Source organism: Oryctolagus cuniculus, chromosome 2 (genome assembly GCF_051225735.1).
Source record: "Oryctolagus cuniculus isolate XC-2025 breed Fujian yellow rabbit chromosome 2, ASM5122573v1, whole genome shotgun sequence".
Classification (NCBI taxonomy): Eukaryota; Metazoa; Chordata; class Mammalia; order Lagomorpha; family Leporidae; genus Oryctolagus; species Oryctolagus cuniculus.
The window spans coordinates 201,354,227-201,380,551 of NC_142868.1; positions in this window are offsets into that span (position 1 = coordinate 201,354,227).

The window sequence follows — 26,325 nt, forward strand, 5'->3', positions numbered from 1 at the left end:
CAAATAAATGAATAAATAATTTTAAGAACACAAAATTAAGAAGACTTAACTATTGTGGTTCATAGTTGGTATACTCACATGAGAAATGAATTAGAAATTGAAAATATCTTCCCCAATGTCTATATGGTATCTAATGAAATAATATTGACATCAAGCTGTTTACAAGCACACAAAAAAAGGAGAGGACAGACCCACATTCGCTGTTTATATTGAATCTTGTAATTAGTGAAAACGCAAATAACTAGAATAAAATAACCTATCTCCAATGGAAAAATAAGTAAAATTGTAAAAAAAAGTATGAAAAGAAAAGTGAGTTTGATAATACATATAAACATAATGGGATACTTAATTTTAGATTTGTATCAAATATGATAACTTGTGGCAATCATTAATTAGGTTATAGATTAACAAATATATTAAAATGTTATAGTTATTCTCTCCTTTATGTCCAACCCAATGCTGTCATATTTTTTTCTAAATTCAAAACCTATTTGGAATGTACTAGAATACTTCTAAAATGTTTTTTGAACTCTGTAATTAAGTTAAAAATGAATAATATAATTTTTATTGCTCGGAATAGGATCATTCATGTTCAAGACATCTTTGTAAAAGATGCCAGACATCCTATCAATGAAGAATGGAATTCCTGAAGATTTAATCATGTCAATGGAATCTTTTATACATCATTGTTTGAAGGAAATGGGCACTTCCAAAGATGTTTTAAAATCAGAAAACAACAATGAAAACCAGAAGGAACTAAATCAGAACTGTGATGGGGATGCCTAGTGGTTTCTCATCACAGTATAGTGGTTTCTATCACAGAATCACCCTTGTTGATGAAAAGATGAGCAAGAGCACTTTGGTGGTGGAAATGGATTCTGGTGAAGATTTCTCAGCATTTTTTGTTTTGTTTTGTTTTTTTGTTGTTGTTTTGTTTGTTTCTTGTTTTTGTAAAATACTCTCCTAATAACCTAATAAGCAGAATTATTTGCTCTTTAGCCTTCCAGAAAGTCGATTAGTGAGATGCCTAGAGCATTACACAATGCGCTCAGCCATGACCTTGGCTTTGACTGACCTACTCCTAGCTTGATTGCACCACTTTCAACTCTTGGTAGCCATTGTTTTGACTGTGCTTTGTCATCAGGATGATACTTCTGGAGTTACGTGTCTTCTCCTATTACAGCTCTTAGAAGAAATTCTTCAGGATCCTGATACCACTTCTTTTTAAGATTATTTATTTATTTGTTTGAGAGGTAAAGTTACAGACAGAGAGAGAGAGAGAGAGAGGCAGAGTGAAAGGTTTTCCATCTGCTCATTCACTACCCAGATGGCCACAGTGGCTGGAGCAGGGCAGATCCAAAACCAGGAACCAGGAGCTTCTTCTGGGTCTCCCACATGGGTGCCAGGGCACATGAACTTGGGCCATCTTCTGCTGCTTTCCCAGGCCATAGCAGAGAGCAGGATTGGGAGAGGAGCAGCTGGGATTCAAACCAGAGCCCATATAGGATGCTAACACCACAGGCGAAGTCTTACCCACTTTGCCACAGCACTGGCCTCTGATACCACTTCTTAAAAATGTCCATTGAAAACTCTGATTCTATTGCAGCTGATCTGGGTGAAATAGTTTTCACATGGCATCCATTGAACAGAAAGTTTGTTTCATTTTAATTTTCTTGTCAGCACTGACAGTGAACCTGTTCAGATGTCCTTGGTGGTGGCTGTTGTTTCTCCACATTTTAACTTATTTTAGTATTTTTAACATATATATATAATTTATTTTAGTATTTTTAACCTACTAAACACACTCATTAATTAAAATTATTATGAGGGCAGTTCCAAGATGGTGGAATAGGGAGGGAGCGCACTGATAGTCTGGGAAAAGATATTTTAATAAAAGCAGAGATACTGTAGTTTCAGGGAAGAATTATGGAAAAAAAAATTGCAGAGGGAGCTCTTCCGAAACTAGTGGGACAAGGTGGACCTATGTGGAGGGCATAGGCGCCCACAGCTCGGGACCCCAGACACCGAGTCTACGCACTAGCACTGGAAAGGGAGGTGAGGTGAAACTGCAGTAGCCCAAGACACTGGTGGAAAAGCAGCAGGAAAAGCCTAGAGGAAGCAAGGCTTGAAACCTTGTGGGAGGAATGATCACCAGGCTAACTAGAGTAGAGAAAAAATAAACAAAAGGGGTCAGTACAGACATGATTCTCTCTCTCCACTCACCTTAAAAAGGCTAGCAAGACAATGAACAGGCACAATTTTGGACAGTGTAACAGCTACGCCAGCTAAGGGCTGCACCTGCCCTCACCCAAGCAGAAAATCCTGACTCTGATGGGGAGAAATAACTAGGTTAAAACCTAGTAAATGTGTGGAGCTTATGAACTGGGACTGCGAAAAAAAAATGGAGGGTGTGTGGGAGAACTCACAGAGTGCCTGAGAGTACTATCAGTGGGAGATGCCACAATCTTGGTAACCTTGGCAACCCAATAGGAGATTGCAGGGGAATCTGAGCTTACACTGAGGACTGCACAGTCCTTGGGAAAAAGCAGACAAATATTATACCCACAGAGGCCAGCACTCAGGCACTGATTGCCTCCAAGGAGAATAGCTCAGCTGTGCAGAATTACTTCCCTTCTGAATAAAAAAAGGGAGGGGGGGAGAGAGAGAGAGAGAGTGATTTACCATGCCAAACCTGGGGGTGTCACCTTTGGCACACCCTTAACCCTGAAGAACTGAACAGAGCTCTCTGGCCACACCCAACACAAGCCTCTAGAGATTCACCAAAAGCAGACAGTCCACTTAATCTAGTGTCATAATATAACAAGAAAAGCCACCACAGAAAAAAAGAAGAAGAAGAAGAAGAAGAAGAAGAAGAAGAAGAAGAAGAAGAAGAAGAAGAAGAAGAAGAAGAAACTAAAGAATATCTCAACAATGCCAAGCAACAAATGCAGAAACTGAAACAAGAACAAGGAAGACACTCTGGCACCCCCAAATGAACATGGCATTCCAATACAAGATTATGAACATGCTGAGATAGAAGAAATGCAAGATATGGATTTCAAGAAAATTCATGATAAGAACATTTAGAAGTTCTCAAAAACAAATTCATGAACCATAGAAATCCATACTGGACAGGATAAAAAATCTCTCTTGTGAAAATGAAATCTTAAGGAGGAATCAAAATGAAATGAGGAATTTAGAACATGAAATTGTGCTATTGAAGAGAAATCAAAATGAAATGAAGAATTCAATGGAACAAATGACAAATGCATTTGAGAGCCTTACTAACAGAATCAGTGAGATAGAAGAAAGAATATCAGACTTAGAAGACAAAGCACAGGAACGTATACAGCCAAACCAAAGACAAGAAGAAGAAATTAGAAATCTAAAAAATATGGTTGGGAATCTACAGGTTACTATTAAAAAACCCAACATTCGGGTTCTAGGAGTTCCTGAAGGCATGGAGAGAGAGAAAGGATTAGAAGTTTTTTTTTAGTGAGATACTAGCAGAAAACTTCCTGGGTATGGAGAAGGAAAGAGACATCCAATACAGGAAGCACATAGAACCCTTAATAAATATGACCAAAAGAGATCCTCAAAACGACATGTTGTAATCAAACTCACCACAGTGAAACAGAAAGAAAAGATCCTAAAATGTGCAAGAGAGAAACGTCAGATTACTCTCAGAGGATCTCCAATTAGACTCACAGTAGATTTCTCATCAGAAACCCTACAGGCTAGGAAGGAATGGCGAGATGTAGCCCTGGTACTAAGAGAAAAACTGCCATACCAGAATATTATATCCTGCAAAGCTCTCATTTTTGAATGGAGGTGAAATAAAGACCTTTCAAAGCAAACAGAAATTGAAAGATTTTGTCACCACTCATTCAGCCCTGCAAAAGATGCTTAAAGATGCGTCACACACAGAAACACAGAAACACAATCATCAATATAAAAGAAGGTAAAAGAAAAAAAAAAACCTCTCAGTGAAAGATCACAGGAAGTTCGAAGCATATATTAGAAATATCTTTGGGAAAATGGCAGGGCAAAGCTACTTCTTATCAATAGTCACATTGAATGTGAATGTCCTCAAATCTCCAGTTAAAAGACAAAGACTGCCTTCATGGATTAAAAACCAAAATCCCTCTATTTGTTGCTTACAAGAAACACGTATTTCCAACAAAAATGCATGCAGACTGAAACTGAAAGGTTGGAAAAAGATATTTCATGCCAACAGAAACCAAAAAAGAGCTGGCATAGTCATCTTAATATCAGACAAAATAAACTTTAACACAAAAACTATTAAGAGAGACGAAGAGTTGCACTATATATTGATTAAGGGATCAATTCAACAGGAAGATGTAACTACTATAAATGTATATGCACCTAACTACAGGGCACTGGTTTAATTAAAAGATATGTTAAGCAACTTAAAGGGAGACTTAGACTTCAATACAATAGTATTGGGGTACTTCAATACTCTACTTTCAGAAAGAGATCAACCAGACAGATTAACAAGGAAACAGCAGATTTAATCGACACTACAGCCCAAATGGATCTAACAGATATCTACAGAACTTTTCATCCTACACATAAAGCATTTACATTCTTCTCAGCAGTACATGGAACCCATTCTAGGATTGACCACATACTAGGCCGTAAAGCAAGTCTCAGCAAATGACACAACATATCAAACTGATGGGATACAGCAAAAGCAGTGTTAAGAGGAAAGTTTAGAGCAATAGGTGCCTACATCAAGAAATTGGAAAGGCACCAAATAAATGAGCTGTCAATGCATCTCAAGGATCTAGAAAAACTGCAGCAAACCAGACCCAAAACTAGTAGGAGAAGAGAAATAATTAAAATCAGAGAAGAAATCAACAGAATTGAATCCAAACAAACACTACAAAAGATCAGCTAAACAATGAACTGGTTTTCTGAAAAAATAAGCAAAATTGACACACCATTGGCCCAACTAACTAAAAAAAGAAAAGACCCAAATCAATAAAATTAGAGATGAAAAAGGAAACGTAACAATAGACACCACAGAAATAAAAAGAATCATCAGAAATTATTACAAAGAGTTATATGCAAGCAAAATAGGCAAACCTATCAGAAATGGATTGATTCTTCGACACATGCAACCTACCTAAATTGAGCCAGGAAGACATAGAAAACCTAAACAGACCCTTAACCAAGTCAGAAATTGAATCAGTAATAAAGGCCCTCCCAAGAAGGAAAAGCCCAGGATCAGATGGATTCACTGCTGAATTCTGCCAGACATTTAAAAAAGATCTAACTCCAATTCTTCTCAAACTATTCAGAACAACACAAATTCTTTCTATGAAGCCAGCCTCACCTTAATCCCTAAGCCTGAAAAAGATGTAGCATTGAAATAAAATTACAAACCAATATCCCTGATGAACATAGACTTAAAAATCCTCAATAAAATTCTGGGATGGTTCAACGTTCGCAAATCAATCAATGTGAAACACCACATTAACAGACTGCAGAAGAAAAACCATATGGTTATCTCAATAGATGCAGAAAAACATTTGATAAAATACAACACACTTTCATGATGAAAACTCTAAGAAAATTGAGTATAGAAGGAACATTCCTCAATACAATCAAAGCAATTTATGAAAAACTCATGGCCAGCATCCTACTGAATGGGGAAAAGTTGGAAGCATTTCGACTGAGATTTGGTACCAGACAGGGATGCCCACTCTCACCACTGCTATTCAATATAGTACTGGAAGTTTCAGCCAGAAAGAAAAAGAAATTAAAGGGATACAAATTGGGAGGGAAGAAGTCAAACTATCCCTCTTGCAGATGATATGATTCTTCAGGGGATCCAAAAACTCTACTAAGAGACTATTGGAACCCATAGAAGAGTTTGGCAAAGTAGTAGGATATAAAATCAATGCACAAAAATCAACAGCCTATTATACACAATTGATCATAATGACAGGTTTAAGAGTCAAAGGGATCACATAAACAAGCCTAGTGTCTGATAATACTATCTGGTAGAATTGAAAAGGGGAGAATGATCCAACATGGGAAGCAGGATACACAGCAGACTTATAGATGGCAGATGTCCTAAACAGCACTCTGGCCTCAGAATCAGCCCTTAAGGCATTCAGATCTGGCTAAAAAGTCCATGAGAGTAGTTTAGGCATGGAAAGCCAAGACACTCTGGCAAAAAAAAAAAAATCTAAATGAAAGATCTCTGCGAGTGAGATCCCAGTGGAAAGAATGGGCCATCAAAGAAGGAGGTACCTTTCTCTGAAGGGAGGAGAGAACTTCCACTTTGACTATGGCCTTGTCTAAATAAGATTGGAGTTGGTAAACTTGGAAGGCTTCCATAGCCTTGGCAACTCATGACAAGAGCCTAGGGTGATTACTGACGCCATAAACAAGAGTGTCAATTGTTAAATCAACAACAGGAGTCACTGTGCACTTACACCTCATGTAGGATCTCTGTCCTTAATGTGTTGTACTATGCGAATCAAGGGTATAACTAGTACTCAAACAGTACTTTACACTTAGTTTTTCTGTGTGAGTGCAAACTGTTGAAACTTTTACTTGATATATACTAAATTGATCTTCTGTATATAAAGATACTCGAAAATGTAACTTGAAGTCAACGGGATGGGAGAGGGATTGGAGATGGGAGGGTTGTGGGTAGGAGAGAAGTTGTGGGGGGAAAAAGCCACTTTAATCCAAAAGCTATACTTTGGGAATTTATATTTATAAATAAAAGTTTAAAAAGTGTCATTTACTATTTGAAACATAAATCTATCAGAAATGTTAAATTTTGCTTGAAATAGACACGATTCTACAAATTAAAGAAACAGGGCTTTTGCAAATGCATGAGAAGTTTTGAAAGCTATTTTCAATACTTGTTAAATGGTTAATTTTCTCAAATAGAGTGATGATCAATTATGGCACTATTTTGGAATATCTGATTTGTACAGAGAAAACATAGAAAAGGAAGAGAAAGAAGATTTTTAAGGTGAGGCTGACTGTGGGATCAGGTGATTCATACAGTCAGCCAGGTCTTCTCTGACAAATTCAGTGATTTGATTTTACTTCACTTCTCTAAATCTTGACCGTAGTGCATGAGGACACCACTCACTGGGTGAAGAATAATGACTCCACAGCATTGTTTAATGACTACCTCCTTGTCACACTGTTTCATCGCAAAATTGTTTTGCCACGTCCTGACTTAATGTAGTCTCACCACTAAAGTTATGGTAATAGTCTACAAGTTTGCCAAGATTTTCTGTAAAAACATTTACTAATACACCAAAGTTTTAAGCTTTGGAGAAAAACTATGAATGGAAATTTAAAAATATAGCCATTTCATTGCTCTGGATGTATGGGTTGGGAAGAAAATTCTTTTATGGAAATGTATAAAAAGCAATAAGCCTTAACAGAAAAAAGTCCTTTGCAAGGCAGAGATAAGGGTTATGGTGCTATTTGGTTTATTACTGTGTGTGTCTTACAGCGATTTCACTTTCATTGTTTTATTTGTTGCTGGACAATGTAGTACCTCAGAGACTTGGCTTGTTCTCTAAGTGTGCTGCAGAATGTCGCTGTTTGCGCTGGATTCTGGAACTGCAGAGTTATAGGAGAAAACTTCTTGGACATCTATGGAAGACCTATGCTTGATCAACACAGAGCATGACCCACATCTCCAACAACTCTTTACAAAACCACGCAAGTGTACTGCGTAGGACATGTTCTTTTAAGTGTTGTGTATATAGCTTACTTTTCATACTTTAATATTATAACTATCTTATTTATGTCATGGGCCTGAAGTCAGAGGTGACTAGATGTGCAACCCAGCTCAACTCAGCATTAACTTGGGGCAAGTTACTTAGGTAGCATATATATTTCATGTCACTAGATAATAACAAAGCTTAATTTGCAGAGTAATAATTAGTGTTAAATGTGGTTATATGAATGAAAGCACTTCTCCTCATGACTGGTTTGTGGGAATATTCCCAAATATAAAAGTTATATTAGCCGCCTTTTCATCATTATAAGTAAAAGACCTTAGAAATACTTAAGAAGGAAGAGGGTTTACTTCATTTCTTGGTTTGGGAAGTTCAAAGTCCAAAACTTCCAAGCTTTGGAGGTTCATGTGCCCACTGAGATCTGGCACCATATGCAAGCAGTGATTGGTGGGATGCATGCAGAGAGAGAATCACAGAGTGAGCCAGCCTGCAGACAGCAAACATGTTTTTGCTATACAGCGAACCCTCAAACATGAACTATCTTCCAAGGGCACATCCCATTGACCTGAATGCTCCCACTATTTCCACTTCATAAACATCGTATTTGGATCAAGTTTCCATTTTTAGCCCATCAACCATTAACATTAATCCTTTAATCATTAGCATAAAACTTTGGACTTCAGAGATATGCAGGAATAGGGAGACAAATCATGCTCAAAGTATGAAAGAAGTTTTTGTTTCCCTCAGTACTTTGTTAAAATAGACAATGATGCTTAAGCCATGCAGGAAAATTGTTTGTTCAAGTTAACCAATCACAGAAAGGAAATTCTTAGGGAATATCTAGGAACTCAGGACATGGACATTTATTTGTTGCTTTGAGTCTGCGTTTCCTTGGCTGTGAATCCTTCTGAGCCCAGATAGAAGAAAGACTGTTCCACCATCGGCAGCACAGAGCTGTGTCCATGCTGGTTCTGTGTATCCTAGCTCTGACACTGAAAATCAAAATGAGTATGGCCCACCAGCTCTAGCTTGAACACTCTCAAGAATAGGGCTTTGTCTTTGACCATATGTGGACACTAGGGATGTGGCAGTGTAATGGCATATGCAACACTGTGGCAAGAAGTGAAAGCCATTACTAGTGTGGCAGACGAGGAGAAAGCTAAGTGGATTGGCTTCTTTTCATTTTATCTGATTATCATGCCACTCCTATAATAGCTTGTTTGTCTTGACATAAAAGCTGTGGTTACACAAATTGAGACGTGCGTGTACACCAGCTCTGATGACATTCATAATTGAACTGAGATGAAAGCAATGCTGAACTTAGAAATGGTTCTTATTTTGCTTAGATATTAACTCTGAGAGTTTACTATTCCCCTAATTCTTAAATCTATGTTTCTTAAAATGGAGAAAACTGTGCCTTGAACATCTCAGAGGATGATTATATAAAGACAAAAATATGATAGATAGTTTTGTAGTTGTCTAATACTACAGAGCAATCATCGAACAACATAAATAATGATGAGCTTTTATGTTTTCTGTAGTTCTGATGTACGCGTGTGATGTGGCGCTGTAGGATCAGGCTCATCTTGCTAGGGCTTGGACTGGAAGACGTTACGTGTATTTCACCAAGAATAAAAAAAAATTAAAAATATTTTCGGTGCACTCTATGGTTTGAATATGTTTCCTCTCAAGCTCTTATTGAGATCTAAGTTCCGTTGAGATATAATTAAGTCTGGAAGAAGTGGTTAGAACCCTGAAATCCACCCTCACAGGAGGGAATGCCGATGTGAGAGAAGAGTGGATTTTGGCCAGTGCCGCGGCTCAGTAGCCTAATCTTCCGCCTTGCGGCGCCGGCACACCAGGTTCTAGTCCCGGTCAGGGCACTGGATTCTGTCCCGGTTGCCCCTCTTCCAGGCCAGCTCTCTGCTGTGGCCCGGGAGTGCAGTGGAGGATGGCCCAAGTGCTTGGGCCCTGCACCCCATGGGAGACCAGGAGAAGCACCTGGCTCCTGCCTTCGGATCAGCGTGGTGTGTGGGCCGCAGCGCACCAGCCACGGCGGCCATTGGAGAGTGAACCAACGGCAAAGGAAGACCTTTTTCTCTGTCTCTCTCTCACTGTCCATTCTGCCTGTCAAAAAAAAAAAAAAAAAAAAAAAAAAAAAGAGTGGATTTGGCGCCCTCTAGGTCTCTCTTGCCTCTTGCCTTCCACCATGTGATGACTCAGCAAAAGTGCCCAGTCAGACACCAGGGCATTGACCTCGGATGTCCCAGTCTCAAGAAATGTGAGACTTTAGATTTCAGCTCATAATAAGCTGCGCAGTCTCAACTATTCTGTTATAGCAGTGGAAAATAGAGTAAGACAGGACAATAAAATTTTCACTCAGTCAAAATTAGTGTGTTAATTGGAGTCATCTTAAAAATGAAGATCACATGGTATTGCTTAAAACACAGAATCTGACATCACAAAATCTAAAATTTGACTTCCAGGCTGACTACCCATGTCACAAGTTTAGGCAGTTTTTGTCCCATAAAATACAAATACTGATCTCTAATTTTGAGTAAAATGATTGAATGAGGCACAAAACTGTAACATGCTTATAATAGCATTTCATGCAAATGAATATTAAGTGCTTGATATACTCCATATATTTTTGTTAAAACATGATAGTAGTATTATATCACATGTGGTAGTACTATACCACATGCATTTTGTTTAAAAGTAAATTAAAAATGTCAGGAAGAAAAGTCTATGATAGCAGTATTTATGAATTAAAAGAAGAGGGCATTTAGAATTCTATTTTTATATTAATTTTCAAATGTTCAGTCTTTTACATTTAACAGTTATAACTCAGTTGTGACAACCATATCATGAAAACTTCATAGAAGGAAATTGGCATATCTAAGGAAACACTGTATTTTATTAGCATTCTAGCCTTCTATTTATAAATTGTCTATTATAAATTAAGTAGTCCCTTCCCTAATTAATATCATATAGCTTACTGAGGTCTGTTTGGTTAATCATTTACCATCAAGACCTTCAAATCCTTAACTCTTTTTGTAATTGTTATTGCCAAAATTGACTTTATTAACCTGGAGTTTAACGATAACTTTTCTGGCTGAGAGTGATGACATAGTTTATATTTTAATGGTTTTATTTCTGGGAAAATATAGATAACAGTATGTTTCTTTCAAAGAGAAAAATTGTCTTATTTTGATTTACACTGTCCCCTTGTGACACTGTAATGTCATACTTGATTATCTTCTGTATTATTAGTAGTATCATAAAATAACAAAGTGTAATTCTGGTATAACTATATGATCAGATTAGATGTCATTATTGGATAGATGGTCTCCTAATAAAAATAAACAATAAAATGCCATTTTCTACATACTTAGGGAAATTTAAATGATCCTCAAAGTATGAAATGAAATACTAGAGCCAGCATTGTGGTGCAGAAGGTTAAGCTGCCATTTAGTCCCATCTGCTCCACTTAAGGATTCAGCTTCCTGCTAACGCACTTGAGAAGGCAGAGGGTGATGAGCCAAGTACTTGGGCCCTTGCCACCCATGTGGAAGACCCAGATGATGTTCCTGGCTCCTGGTTTTGGCCTGGTCCAGCCCTGGCTGTTGCAGAAATTGGGCTGTGAATCACTGGATGGAAAATCAACCTCTTTCTGTCTCTCTGTCTCTCTCTCCCCTACCCCAATCTTTTTCTGCTACTCTCTTTTTCAAATTAATTAATTAATTAACAAACATTTAAAAAATTAGCATGCTGGCTTATTAATCATGTTACTACAAGATCAAAAGAAAGCAGTGAACTGTATTTTACTTTTCAGTTTTCATTCTCTAGTCTGTCTTATCCTAGAATATTTTCATTATACAAAGTATCAAGTTTTAAAATACAACAAATATATCCTATAAATCCTCAGCATATCTTTTGAAATTAATTTTGGATCTCATGGATTGATTATACAAGAATTGCATAGTATGCAGTATCTGGATTAAAAGGGATTTGTTACTTATTTTTTATCTCTGAGTGCACTACCTTTTATGAACTAAAAAAATTCATTGATTTTGCTAATATTAACCCTTCCTATTGCAGTGAATATTGTTTACAAATCTACATTGAAGTTTTCTGTAGGTCCTAAGCTCAAATTTCACCATTTAGTATTGAAATTCTTAATCGCAGTTAATTACATGAAGGCTTCTCCTTCCTACTACTGAGAAATAATTCTCATAAAATGGAACACAATAATCTCCCCTGTGTGGAGTGAGGGCTATAGGTAGGTGAAAGGGATAATGGGAAGTTTTATTTTTAAGTATTGTTGAACAATGTAAAATTCTATGTTGTAGTCATTTAAAGCCATTTCTAGTAAATCTTTAGAAATATATTGACTATTTTGCATTTCAATATGTAAAAATGTCATCTAGGTTATCAGTGAGGACCTGTTATCTGGCACACTCAGTGTGGTGTATAAGTGGGAACACTCAGTGTGGTGTAAGAAGGAAGACTGACCATGGTTATCCCCATAGCTCTTTGAGGTCTGTGTGTATATGTGTGATATTCAACCTCATGTCCCTTTGGCTTAGCTGAGTAGACTTGAGTCCATGTGGTTTCACATTGACTTTGGACCTAATGCTGGGGCTTCTGCTGCCATGGAACTTTATCCTCCACTTGCATTATGGACTTGTGGGAAGATCTTCACAACCATTTTGTTGAAGAAACATCCTGGACTTGTTTTTTCTTCCTTTAAAATTTTAAAAATACTTTAATTGGTAAAAGTTTCATACATGTGTGGTGTACAACATGGTATGATATACGTTTACCTTTTGTGATAGCTACATCAGTTTAAATGACAAGTGAATTACTTCAAGTATTTTTTTTTTGTGTGATGAGAACACTTAAAATCTACTCTCGGTAATTTTCAAGTATACAATATCTTGTTATTAGCAATAGTCAATATGTTGTATACTATGCTGCACAATTCTGATCTTATTCATTCTATCTAATTTATATTTTGAGTTCTTTGACCAATATCTCCTCAATCCATCTCCTCTCTTCCCACTTTCCACCCCAGCTCTTTGTATCCACTATCTATGCTTTTGTGAGTTTGAGGTTTGTCGATTCCACAAGTATGTGAGATCACATGCTATTTCCTTTCTGTGCCTGGATTATTTCACTTATCTTGATGTCCTCCAGGTTCACTCATGTTGTCTCAAATGAATTACAACTGTTAGAATGGATATTATTTTAAAAAACAGACCTGCTATTGACAAAAATGTGAGTAATAGAAAATTCTTGTACACTGTAGATGGGAATGTAAACTGGTACAGCCATTATGGAAAACATTATGGAATTTCCTCAAAAATTAAAAACAAACAGAACCACCATATGATATAGTAATCCCACATCTATAACCCAAGGAAATGAAATCAGTATGTTGAAGTAATATCTACACATTAATATTCATTGTAACATTATCCACAAATGCCAAGGAATGAAATAAATCTAAGTTTCCATCATTGGATGAATGGATAAGGGCCATGTGGTATATGAATACAGTGAAATACTATTCAGCCTTAAGAAACAAGAGTCCTTCCATAAACCCTGTTATCTAAGAGTTCAGTATGATATGTTAACTCAAGAGTAAATAGAGCTAGAAAACTGAACTGTTTAAGACCCAGTTAGGACAGGGGTCTGGGCACAGCACCATTCAAGTCTGAGGGAGATACTTCTAAGTCATCCATGAACATGGTATATGCACTCCAAATGCATGATTAATTGGTTATACTTGTGCTTTCTTTGGTAAACTATATAGTTTCAGAAATCAAGGTGTTGGAATGGAAGTAACATCTCTGATGATTAACTCTAATGATTTACTAGTGACCTTTTATCTTCTGGGATGTCTTCATGCTCTGCTTGTTTAGATGTCTAGTTCTCAAAGCAAGAGTACTTATACAAGAGCACACAATAACTTCTCATTAAACTAGGAGTGCTATCTGGTACTTCTGAGTTTAAAAGAATATGACTGAATTGTTTGGTATTCTGGATCCTTTTATCCAGAGAAAATAGTTCATAGCCATGCAAGATAGATAAGGAAGAATTTATCTGAAAACTGGGGAGTCCTGTGAAATAATTTGTTTTAGTTCTTTATATTTCATATTTGCTCATGTTAATAGAAGAACATAGCAATCTCATAAAATAGGCCATTCAGTCAATAAATTTCACTTCATTTCACCAGGGAAATGATTGTGTTCACTGCTGTATGGACTGAGGACCAAGGACACATTGAAACAGGAAACACAGGAGGAAGCTCATGATCTCTGAGTGGTATTAAACGTGATGCAGCCATTTGTGATAATGAGCAAGTTGATGTACGATCTCTTTCTCTGTCTCTTCCCCTGTTGCTCTGACTTTCAAATAAATAAAATAAATCTTACAAAAGAAATGTGTTAGGTATACCTTTCCTAGGGGTATTCATACATCAACGCTTTATTGAATACCAAGAAAGGCCATCAATTACAAATTGTTATGTTGTGGGAAGAAAAGTAGTTAGGAGAAGGAGCTGAGGAATGAGAGCTCCCGCCAAACTGCAGGAGAACAGCAGGGTCCACGAATGATTGCTCCTGCAAAACTGCTGCTGCATGGTTCCAGATGACTTGTGCAGAGCAATGATTGACAGCTCCAGGGGATTTGTGATTGGACAGCCATGAAGAACTGCCACAAGACAGCTGCAGGCAGCCCATATGACAGCCTGGTCCAGCCCACATGATAAGTCCCTTCCTGTGCACTATTCAAATGACTTTTTCTGAATGTGCACATCCAAGACACTGATTATGTGCATCGTGCAGGCCCACCTCCCATGCACAAGCAACCCTGGCTGCTTTCTGAACAATGGAAATACAAATTCCATGATGTTGAAAACTTGGAATCAGTGCTAGCTGTGAATGTCCAGCAATGCTGCAGGATGTGTCCCTGTTAAGTCTTTCAGGTCATTACAATGCCATCATAATAAAATTACCTGTAAGACATGTCCACGCCCATCATGCACCTGATGCCATGACACTTCCAATATTTCCGAAAAAGAACATGAACTGGGCAGAGCTTGAGCCCTGCCTCAAACTCTGACTCCTTTTGAATATCCGATTATTTTCCACTCCAGACATCGCCCCCTGTGCCTCTGGAGGCGGGAAGGGGAAGGTCTGATCTCATTAAGAGGGCTTTTCCTTGTCTGGGGTTTTTTCCTTTGTCATGGACTTTTTCCTTTGTGGAGAGTTACTTTCACTATGGAGGTCTTTTTGGTTAAACAGGGAATTTTGTCCTTTGTTTGGGGGCCTGTTTGCATTTTTGACTATTTGTCCATGTACTACTTGGTTCTTCAGTTTGTACTTCGTTTTTCTCTAAAATAACTCCTGCTCTTCTGTCCATCCTTATGCTTCTGGTTTTGGATTGTTTCACATGTGGAGGGAAGAACCTGCAATAAGCTTAGCTGGAAACCCTGCAGCCCACAACAATTACTTTCCCATATCTGAAGAGCTAAGTGTATTTGGTTGATGGGTTTGCTGAAAAGGAAGTCAATCTACTTGATAGCAAAATAAGATTTAGATGGAAAAATAGAAGATCAGGTAACAAACAAAGCTATTCTTCTTGGAAGTGAATTACTGATAATTTAGTGCTACTGTTTACTGTGATGGTATACGTTAATATGTTTTTGTGATATGAAACATGATTTGCTAACATAAACTAGATGCTAAAGCTTACTATGGAATGAGAATACATGTAAATGATTTGAGGGAGGACTTTGGGCCAGAGGGAGATGCTGGGGAAGTTTCCAGGAGGTGAATAGCAAGCCCAGAGTTTCAGGTGATGCAGCTTGGGCAGCTCTAGCTCAGAGGCCATATGGTACTTGCTGTTGGGTATTCCAACAGCAATATTAGGTGGAAAACATGTTTAAAATTGATAATTCCCCCAGAGAGGAGCTTGGCATCAGAGAAAGGAACAAAAGGCAGTAAGAGCACAACAGTGGGGATGAGCTGGGAGGATGTTGAATGTGATTCAGGTAAGAAGGCTGCACCCCCAGTAGCAACTTGAAGAATCCAAGGATCCCTTGCACTCTGTGGACAGAAGGGTCAGAGGGACTAAGAGGCTCTTTGGCCAGTCTCTAGTGCTGATTCTGGACTGCTGTCCTTTCCTGCTATGCCCCAGTAGGTGAATAGCCCTTCTGGGAAACCACAGCAAGACCCATAACAACGCCAGCCTGATGACTCTCACAGGGCATTTGTTTGTTCTGCTAGTTAAAGATCGGATTTCCTATAAATTAAAGCATGGAGCGAGCACCATTTGATAAAGAAAGGAGTTAATTTGGCAAGAACATCAGGTTCATTGAAACACCGAGTTTTCCTATTATACTGTAGGGGGAAATTACATGGAATGATTAAAAAAGAATTCCATACCAACCCTGAGATAATGGCTGCTAAATTTCTGGTTGCACTAGCAATGCTACCATATGTGGGGGATCCCCAAGCGTCACCTTGTTATGCAAATGTGCTTCCTGGGGCAATAGTTGGGGGATTACAGGGCAGTCGTCCATACAGACTGATGTTTCTGGAATTAATGAGTTTAATATCATGTTTCCTCTACATCGGTTCCAAGGAAAGTTCAGTACAATGTTCACCCTTTTAATAAGCTATGTTGTTATGCTGACAATACACAGATGAGATTCTTTAACATGTATTTAGGTTATGTTGACAGAGATGTTTCTAAATTTATGTTTGTATCTGCATACGATAAAACTTACACTATAATGCAGAGTTCAAAATCACTGTCAAACAAATCTTTATTTTGTATTTTTACCTTTACCATTTGTAATTGAATTGCATCTAAACTGAATTGATGAAGAGATTCTACACCAGTTTAGAGAGAAAACTAAATCATCTCTATAATCTTTGCTGGAAAGTTTGGTAAAAATTGAATTTTTCATTATTAAACATAAGACTATTGATTATGATGTCTGCTATGTTTATTTTACCTTTATGATAATGAACATTCTTAGTCTGCTAAAGCTATTTGCATAACACTGCCAATGTTTAAGTTATCAGCTATAACATAATAGATACAATGGGAATTAATGAGCACTTAATTATTTTCCATTTACTAGACCTGGCCCAAAGCATACATTTTATGACAAACAACATGGCTGACAGGATCAACTTCTTTTTTAAATGAAGCAATTAAAGACAAGTCTTATGAAATGGCATAATATCTAGCATACAGAATATGCTAAGCTGATATCCAGATTAATACATGGAAAAGTGTACCATGATGATTTAATCAAACAACTTTTAAAACATTGGCACTCATAAGCTTTGTATTAGCATATAGTCTTGATGGATTTGGGGAACCCATCTACTTTTTTTATGCACAAAGCTGAATATGGCAAAGAGGCTCATGTACTAAAGGTTTTGTCCTCAAGATTGCATTATTGGGCCAACAGCTCTCTGGCATAGCGGGAAAGCTGCCACCTACAGTGCCAGCATCCCATATGGGCGCCAGTTCAAGTCCTGGCTACTCCACTTCTGAATCTTTCTCTGCTATGGCCTAGGAAAGAAATTGAAGACAGCCCAAGTCACTGGGCCCCTGAACCTGTGTGGGAGACCTGGAAGAAGCCCCTGGCTCCTGGTTGCATTCCTGGCTAATCTACTTCTGATCCAGCTCCCTGTTGATGTGCCTGGGAAAGCAGAGGAAGATGTTCCAAGTACTTGTGTTCCTGTAACAACATGTGAGAGCTGGATGAATCCATTGGCTCCTGGCTCCAGCCTGGGCCAACCCTGGCCATTGTAAGCATTTAGGGACTGAATCAACGAATGGGAGATCTCTTTATCTCTCTCTGTCTCTCCTTTTGTCTCTGTATCTCAACATTTTAAATAGATAAGTAAGTCATTTTTAAAAAGAAATATTACTATTATTACATAATGTAACATTCATGAAAAAATCATAAAATGAGGAAAGACAGATATATTGTTATATAAGGTGTAAAATTCAGTGACAACAACACTAAATATCTATGTACTAAATACTACAATGTCCAAACATTTTTTTACTACTTTATACATAAAATATCTTCCATATGTGAAGGGAAAACATTTGGCATTCATATTTCTGTGTCTGGCTTATTAAGCTTAGCAAAAGTATTTCTCATTCTACCCATTTTGTTGCAGATTTCAGGATTTCATTGTTTTCCATTCCTGACTAATATTCCACTCGGTAGATATACAACATTTTTCTTATTCATTCATATATTGTTAGACAATTAGGTTGATTCCAGACATGCTATTGTGAGTAGTGCTGCAGTAGACATGCAAGTATGGGCATTTTTTCACTTTTGGATTTCATTTATTTTGGATATATTCCTAGAAGTGAAATCCATGGATACATGGTAGATCTATTTTTATTTTTTTTGCAGTAACTCCATATTATTTTCCAAAATGGATTTTCTAATTTTCATTTCCACCAACATTATATTAGTGTCCCCTTTTCAAAACATTCTTACCCATATGTGTTATTTTTGACATTTTGATAACAGCCATTCAAACTGGAGTGCGATGATTTCACATTGTGTTTTTTACTTGCATTTTCCTGATGGTCAGTGATACAGAGCATATTTTCATGACTTTTTTTGTAATTTATATAAACTTTTCAAAAATTTCTATTTCAATTTTTGTCCATTTCTTTTTGTTTGGTTGTTACTGGAATTCCTTTTTTTCCTTTTTATTTAGTAAATATAAATTTACAAAATACAGTTTATGGATTACAACAGCTTTCCCCCTATAACATCCCTCCCACCCGCACCCCTCCCATCTCCCGCTCCCTCTCCCATTCCATTCACATCAAGATTCATTTTCAATTATCTTTATATACAGAAGATCGATTTAGTATATATTAAGTAAAGATTTCATCAGTTTGCACCCCACAGAAATACAAAGTATAAAATACTGTTTCAGTACTAGTTATAGCATTACTGCACATTGGACAACACATTAAGGACAGATCCCACATGAGAAGTAAGTACACAGTGACTCCTGTTGTTGACTTAACAATTTGACAATCAGTAATCTCCCTAGGCTCTAGTCATGAGTTGCCAAGGCTATGGAAGCCTTTTGAGTTTGCCGACTTAGATCTTATTCTGACAGGGTGATAGTCAAAGTGGAAGTTCTCTCCTCCCTTCAGAGAAAGGTAACTCCTTCTTTGATGACCCATTCTTTCCATTGGGATCTCACTCGCAGAGATCTTTCGTTTAGGTATTTTTGTTTTTTTTTTTTTTCCCCCAGAGTGTCTTGGCTTTCCATGCCTAAAATACTCTCATGGGCTTTTTAGCAAGATCTGAATGCCTTAAGGGCTGATTCTGAGGCCAGAGTGCTGTTAGGACATCTGCCATTCTATGAGTCTGTTGTGTATCCTGCTTCCCATGATGGATCGTTCTCTCCCTTTTTGATTCTATCAGTTAGTATTAGCAGACACTAGTCTTGTTTATGTGATCCCTTTGACTCTTAGACCTATCAATATGATCAGTTGTGAACTGAAATTGATCACTTGGACTAGTGAGATGGAATTGGTACATGCCACCTTGATGGGATTGTTTTGGAATCCCCTGGCACGTTTCTAACTCCACCATTTGGGGCAAGTCTGATTGAGCATGTCCCAAATTGTGCATCTCCTCCCTCTCTTATTCCCACTCTTTTATTTAACAGGGATCACTTTTCAGTTAAAATTTAGACACCTAAGAATAATTGTGTGTTAATTACAGAGTTCAACCAATAATACTAGAACAAAAAAAATACTAAAAGGGATAAAGTATTAAATTGTACATCAACCGTCAGGACAAGAGCTGATCAAGTCACTCTTTCTCATAGTGTCCCTTTCACTTCAACAGGTTTCCTTTTTGGTGCTCAGTTGTCACCAATCAGGGAGAACACATGATATTTGTCCCTTTGGGACTGGCTTAATTCACTCAGCATGTTTTCCAGATTCCTCCATCTTCTTGCAAATGACCGGATTTCGTTGTTTTTGACTGCTGTATAGTATTCGATAGAGTACATGTCCCATAATTTCGTTATCCAGTCTACTGTTGATGGGCATTTGGGTTGGTTCCAGATCTTAGCTATTGTGAATTGAGCTGCAATAAACATTGAGGGGCAGACAGCATTTTTGTTTGCCAATTTAATTTCCTTTGGATAAATTCCAAGGAGTGGGATGGCTGGGTTGTATGGTAGGGTTATATTCAGGTTTCTGAGGAATCTCCAGACTGACTTCCATAGTGGCTTAACCAGTTTGCATTCCCACCAACAGTGGGCTAGTGTCCCTTTTCCCCCACATCCTCGCCAGCATCTGTTGTTGGTAGGTTTCTGAATGTGAGCCATTCTAACCAGCGTGAGGCGAAACCTTATTGTGCTTTTGATTTGCATGTCCCTGATTGCTAGTGATCTTGAACATTTTTTCCTGTGTGTGTTGGCTATTTGGATTTCCTCTTTTGAAAAATGTCTATTGATCCTTGGCCCATCTCTTAAGTGGGTTGTTTGTTTGATGTTGTGGAGTTTCTTGATTTCTTTGTAGATTCTGGTTATTAATCCTATATCACTTGCATAGTTTGCAAATAATTTTTTCCCATTCTGTTGGTTGCCTCTTCATTTTCCTGACTGTTTCTTTTGCAGTACAGAAACTTCTCAATTTGATGCAATCCCAAATGTTAATTTTGGCTTTGACTGCCTGTGCTTCTGGGGTCTTTTCCAAGAAGTCTTTGCCAGTACCTATATCTTGCAGGGTTTCTCCAATGCTCTCTAATAATTTGATGGTGTCAGGTCGTAGATTTAAGTCTTTAATCCATGTTGAGTGAATTTTTGTGTAAGGTGAAAGGTAGGGGTCTTGCTTCATGATTCTGCACATGGAAATCCAGTTTTCCCAGCACCATTTATTGAATAGACTGTCCTTACTCCAGGGATTGGTTTTGGATCCTTGATCAAATATAAGTTGGCTGTAGATGTTTGGATTGATTTCTGGTGTTTCTATTCTGTTCCATTGGTCTATCCATCTGTTTCTGTACCAGTACCATGCTGTTTTGATAACAACTGCCCTGTATCCAAAGAACTCTACTAAGAGACTATTGGAACTCATAGAAAAGTTTGGCAAAGTAGCAGGATATAAAATCAATGCGCAAAAATCAACAGCCTTTGTATACACAGACAATGCCACGGCTGAGGAAGAACTTCTAAGAACAATCCCATTCACAATAGCTACAAAAAATCAAATACTTTGGAATAAACTTAACCAAGGACGTTAAAGATCTCTACGATGAAAATTACAAAACCTTAAAGAAAGAAATAGAAGAGGATACCAAAAAATGGAAAAATCTTCCATGCTCATGGATTGGAAGAATCAATATCATCAAAATGTCCATTCTCCCAAAAGCAATTTATAGATTCAATGCAATACCAATCAAAATACCAAAGACATTCTTCTCAGATCTGGAAAAAATGATGCTGAAATTCATGTGGAGACACAGTAAGCCTCGAATAGCTAAAGCAATCTTGTCAACAAAAACAAAGCTGGAGGCATCCCAATATCAGATTTCAGGACATACTACAGGGCAGTTGTTACTGGAATTCTTAAATACTTTATATATTCTGATAAAAATCCTCTACTAGATGCGTGATTTACACATATTTTCTCCCACTTTGTTGGTTGTTTCATTGTTCCCTTTGCTGTTTAGAAGATTCTTAGTTTGATCCAATCGCATTTGTTTATTGCTTTTATCATTTTTATTATTTTATCTGTGCCTTTGGGGTCTTATTCAATGATACAATGTCTATACCAACCTCTTGGAATGCTTTTCTTATGTTTTCGTTTCATAGTTTCATAATTTCAAGTCTTACATCCAGATCTTTTATCCACTTTGAGTTGATTTTTATACAGGATGTAAAGTAGGTGTCTTGCTTCAAACTTCTGCATGTGGAGATCCAGTTTTGTCAATATCATTAAATGAAGTTAGTTTCCTTTCTCCAGGGAGTGTTTTTAGCACCATAATCAAAGATAAGTTGGTTGTCGATGCATGAATTATTTTTCTGGGAGTTCAGTTCTATTTGATTTATCTATGCATCTATTTTTACGCCAGTACAATGCAGCTTTGGTTACATTAGCCCTGTAATATGTCTTGAAATTTGGTATTATGTTCTTTCTAGGCTTGTTTTCATTTTATCAAGATTGCTTTGGAAATTTAGATTTTTTGTGCATTCATATAAATTTCAGTTTTTTTCCCTCTAATTCTTGATGAACACCATTGATATCTTGAAGGGAATTGCATTGACTCTGTAAATCATTCGGGGTCTTATGAACATGTTGATAATATTAATTCTTCCAGTTTATGAACATGTGAGGTTTTTCCATTTTTTCTTTGCATCTTCTTATTTTTCTTTCTTCAGTGCCTGTAAATAATCATGATAAGTCTTCAGAAGGAACATGATAAAGTAAGTTGCCCTCCTCAATTTTAAAATATAGTGTGGATCTGCTGTGATGCCATCAAGTTGGTAGTGCTGTACCTTAGACTTCTAGCCTCCAGAACTGTGGGAGAAGATGTTGTTGTGGTTCTAGCAACCCACTGGCAGCACTTTCCTACAGTAAAGACTTGGACACTAGTACATATTTCATGCAGCTGATACATGACCTACACAAATGATGCTTATAGCTAATTAAAAAGCAGACCAAAAGGAAACAAAAGTTAGGCAATTAATTAAACAATTTACCTGTGAAGACTAAAATAGTATAGAAAGGTGCTTCACATCATTAGTAATTAATGAAGTATAAATTAAAGCCATAGTAAGGTGCTACTACACATCTATTACAATGCCTATCATTTTATAAGACAATATTAATTTTGGCATTAAGAAATTGAATATTTCTAGTTAAGTGTTCTTATAAAATGGTTTTACCACTTTGGAAATCGTTTCTTAAGTTAAAGAGAGACTAAAAACATGTCACAAAAAGACTACTTTAGAAATTCACTCAGTGAAAACAACATGTTTACAACAAGACTTGTGTACAAATATTCATAGCAGCCTTATTCATAAGAACTAAAAGTGGGAGCCACTCAGTGTTCATGCACTAGGGAAAGGTTAAGCAAGAAGTCCTGGTCGAGCCGTGCTATGGAACTGTTACTTACTGAAATGGGATAAAATGCTGAATCATTTATGAACTTCAGGAGCATTATACAAAGTGAAAAGAACTGAGTTGTCATCTTGATGGGCAAGAGAGAAGAATGACGTGGAAACAGCTAATGAGAACATCAAGGGCTATGGGTTTGAGTCAGAGTTCATCAGCTGAGTTCATGATTTCACAGGTGAAGAATTCCAGGCTGTCATGAGTTCAAGTGCATAGTTGTTGGAAAAATTTCCTTGTGGAATCAGACTACAGAGATTCTGGTCCCGAGACACAGGATGTTAGAGAAGGCAGGTTGGAAGCAGAGAGTGATTCAGAATCATGCTATTTTAGTAGAGATATTGAATGAAATGCTTGCACCGTGACTTTTGGTGTGTATATACCTCAGGCTTCTAGCTCTGTGAACAGTCTGACCTGTTGTATTTCATGCTTTTGCTCTTTTTCTTTGCTTTGATACAATTTTTATGGCTTAGCTGAGTCACAGCCTTGATTTGACCTTCTGTTCCATAATGTGCTCATTGTATAAATTGTTGATCTAATTTCACACACCTGGCTTCACTTTAAGTATGGGCTCCTCTGTCCTGCCCTGTCCTGATGTATACCCAGGTACATGTACTGGTAGATGGGAAAACTCTTCTGACTTTTCTGATCCTGGTTTCTCAGTCAGACTGTGGGACATATTGACACCAAGCCTCAGCTTTTTTCAGAGAACAGAGGCAAGTCTTTGGCCTGGTGAACAGGAATAGCAACTGACGTAGCAGCACTTTGAACTTCTGCTTTGTCTAACAAACTAGTAAACTAGACGTTACAATTCAATTCTGCCATTTTACTTTTGGTAAAAATGGTTCTAGGCTTTAATTAGTTGGCACAATGATTGTACATTATTTTAAATCCCAGAGCAGTTGACATTTAAGAAATACATTTCTCTTTATGTTATTTTTATTATAGTCACCCTTTTCCAATAAACATAGGAAACCACAAGAACGGCATATACTTATTGTAAGGTTCTTTTCAAATCAGATTAAACTGTTAGTAAGAAGTGTATTTAAGCAGGCATATTAAATATATAGCCAAGACTTATGTGTGATATCTACTTGCTATTGAGCATACTACATCACAATTAATTTTATGCACATAAGATTAACCATACAATAATAAAGCATTCAAAATAGTATTTAAAAAATCCTATTCTTCAACAGTCAAGACACGGGCTGTTGAAAGTCAACCTCAAAGTGTCAATTTCATTTCTATAGATTACCTTTAAGGTACTCTATTAGTTACCATAGATCAGGGAGAACATATGGTATTTGTCTTTTGGGGACTTGCTTACTTATCTAAATACAATGTTTTCCAATTGCATCCATTTTGTTGCAAAAGAAAGGATTTCATTTTTTCTGTTATATAGTATTCCATGGTGTACATATATCATACTTTATTTATCCAATCTTCAGTTGATGGATATCTGGGTTGATGCCATATCTTAACTATTGTAAATTGAGCTGCAACAAACATGAGAGTACAGATAACATTTTTATAAGCTAATTTCATTTCCTTTTCATAAATTCCCAGAAGTGGGATGGGCGAGTCATAGGGTACATCTATATTCAGATTTCTGAGGTGTCTCCATACTGTCTTCCACAGTGGCTACACCAGTTTACATTCCCATCAAAAGTGGATTAGGGTAACTTTTTCCTCACATCCTCATCAACATTTTTAGTTTGTTGATTTCTGTATGAAAAGCATCCTAACTGGGGTTGGATGAAATCTCATTATGATTTTGATTTGCATTTCCCTGATAGCTAGTGATCCCAAGAATTTTTTCATGTGTTTGTTGGCCATTGGATTTCCTCTTTTGAAAAATACCTGTTCAAGTCCTTTGTCCATTTCTTAACTGGATTGTTTGTTTAGTTTTTGTTGAGTTTGTGAACTCTTTATAGATGCTGGATATTAATCCCTTATCAGGTGCATAGTTTGCAAATATTTTCTCCCATTCTGTCAATTGTCTCTTCATTTTGCTGAGTGTTTCTTTTGCAGTGAAGAAACTTCTCAATTTGATGTTAATACCGTTTGTCAATTTTGGCTTTGATTGCCTGTGCTTCTGGGGTCCTTTCCAAGAAGTCTTTGCCTATGCAAATGTCTTTCAGAGTCTCCCCAATGTTTTCTAGCATTTGTTGGTATTGGTTTATATATTTGTGTTTTTGATCCATTTTGAGCAGATTTTTGTGTAAAGTGTAAGTTAGGGGTCTTGTTTCATACTTCTGCCTGTGGAGATCCAGTTTTCTCAGCACCGTTTGTTGAAGAGACTGTCCTTGCTCCAGGGATTGATTTAGCTTCTTTGTCAAAGATAAAGTTAGTTGTGGATACATTGATTGATTTCTGGAGGTCCTATTTTGTTCTTAGTCTACCCATCTGCTTTTTGTTTTGTTTTGGTTTGGATTTTTGCCAGTACTTGGCTATATTGATTATAACTTCCCTGTAGTATGTGTTGTGATGCCTCCAGCTTTGTTTTTGTTGTACATTTTTTTTTTTAGCTATTCAGGGTCTCCTGTGTTTCTGTATGAATTTCAGTATCATTTTTTTCTAGATCTGAGAAGAATGCCTTTGGTATTTATTGGGATCACATGAATCTGCAAATTGCTTTTGGTATTATAGACTTTTTGATGATATTTATTTTCCAGAAGCAGAAGACAATGGACAGCGTGACTCATAAACAGCAAAATATGGTTTCTCACTGACCCTGGAGGCTGGGGAGCTGCAGTGAGGGTCAAGAGCTAGAAAGCTGTAGTGAGGGTCCTCTTCCTATTGGTAGATAGCACTTCTCCCTGTGTCCTAGCATGGTGGCAGGGGCAAAGCAGTCAGTTGGGATTTGATTCATTATAGACCTAATCACTCCCAAAAGCCTCCTTCCCAATGCATCATCACCTTGAGGATGAAGACTTCAACCTTTGACTTTTGAGGGAACCCAAATTCAGACCTTAGCGGCACCTTTGCTCTGGGCCCAGATGTGACTTTTTTGAGTCCATGTCATTATCAATACAAAGATTTATGAAAAGTGGACTTTGGCGCTGGGTTGAAGACCAGACATCTACAGTCATCAGGAAGTTTGTTCTGAGTCCCCATGCTGGGACCAGAAGAAAACAAAGATGAACCAACACCTATTATGCACTCACATGGGTGGATAAAAGCAATGTTCATTCATATTGAATATTGCTGTGAACATCATGGATTGGCCATACTGGGTAAAAATAAGTGTAGACTCCTAGTTTAGATAAAAGTTGACCTACCCTATATTACTTTGCATGCTTAGATGAAATTTTCATTAAACATTTCAAAATCTAGTCATAACATAAAAAATCACTCATGTAGATCTCTACCT